This window comes from Dendrobates tinctorius, unplaced genomic scaffold (assembly GCF_039654945.1).
Source record: "Dendrobates tinctorius isolate UK_male_01 unplaced genomic scaffold, ASM3965494v1 ptg000007l, whole genome shotgun sequence".
NCBI lineage: Eukaryota > Metazoa > Chordata > Amphibia > Anura > Dendrobatidae > Dendrobates > Dendrobates tinctorius.
Genome location: NW_027361675.1, coordinates 26,336,242 through 26,337,978, shown reverse-complemented (window position 1 = coordinate 26,337,978; position 1,737 = coordinate 26,336,242).

The following is a 1,737-nucleotide window of genomic DNA, read 5'->3' as shown; positions in this document are numbered from 1 at the left end:
ACAGTCCTGCACATAATATAATGGCCCCGCATACAGTTCTGCACATAATATAATGGCCCCACATACAGTTCTGCACATAATATAATGGCCCCACATACAGTCCTGCACATAATATAATGGCCCCACATACAGTCCTGCACATAATATAATGGCCCCACATACAGTCCTGCACATAATATAATGGACCCACATACAGTCCTGCACATAATATAATGGCCCCACATACAGTCCTGCACATAATATAACGGCCCCACATATAGTCCTGCACATAATATAATGGCCCCACATACAGTTCTGCACATAATATAATGGCCCCACATACAGTTCTGCACATAATATAATGGCCCCACATACAGTTCTGCACATAATATAATGGCCCCACATATAGTCCTACACATAATATAATGGCCCCACATATAGTCCTGCACATAATATAATGGCCCCACATACAGTCCTGCACATAATATAACGGCCCCACATATAGTCCTGCACATAATATAATGGCCCCACATACAGTTCTGCACATAATATAATGGCCCCACATACAGTCCTGCACATAATATAATGGCCCCACATACAGTTCTGCACATAATATAATGGCCCCACATACAGTCCTGCACATAATATAATGGCCCCACATACAGTTCTGCACATAATATAATGGCCCCACATACAGTCCTGCACATAATATAATGCCCCCACATACAGTCCTGCACATAATATAACGGCCCCACATATAGTTCTGCACATAATATAATGGCTCCACATACAGTCCTGCACATAATATAATGGCCCCACATACAGTCCTGCACATAATATAATGGCCCCACATATAGTCCTGCACATAATATAATGGCCCCACATATAGTCCTGCACATAATATAACGGCCCCACATACAGTTCTGCACATAATATAATGGCAACACATATAGTTCTGCACATAATATAATGGCCCCACATACAGTTCTGCACATAATATAATGGCCCCACATACAGTCCTGCACATAATATAATAATCAGCATGGGTTTATGAGGAATCGCTCCTGTCAAACCAATCTAGTCAGTATTTATGAAGAGGTAAGCTATAGAATGGACCAAGGTGAGTCATTGGACATGATATATCTTGATTTTTCCAAAGCGTTTTATACCATGCCAGACAAGAGGTGGGTACACAAAATGAGAATGCTGGGTCTGGGGGAAAATGTGTGTAAATGGGTAAGTAACTGGCTGAGTGATAGAAAGCAGAGGGTGGTTATAAATGGTATAGTCTCTAACTGGGTCGCTGTGACCAGTGGGGTACCGCAGGGGTCGGTGTTGGGACCTATTCTCTTCAACAGATCTGGTACAAGGTTTACACAGTAAAATATCGATATTAGGGATGAGCGAGCATAGTCGTGGGGATTCGGTACTCGGCGAGTAATGCGGTACTTGGTACATAAAGAGTATTTCACTACTCGCCTCGCACTATTCGGATTTCCCGCCCAGCAGTTGCCAATCACAGTAATGCCGCACCCTTCTTGGTTGTGGGCGGCATTATTATGACAGGCTGGCCGCCCAGCGTCATCATAAGCTTTGACTCATCATAGCCTGGCACTAAGCCCTGCCGCCACCATTTTCTGCACATTGCATGCAGAACACAGCTAGTGTAGGGAGAGTGTGAGCAGCTGCTAGGGAGAGTTGTGTTTTTTGGTGCAAATCATCCAGAAATCCTCTGTAAAACCCAAAAGCTCTTTTCAG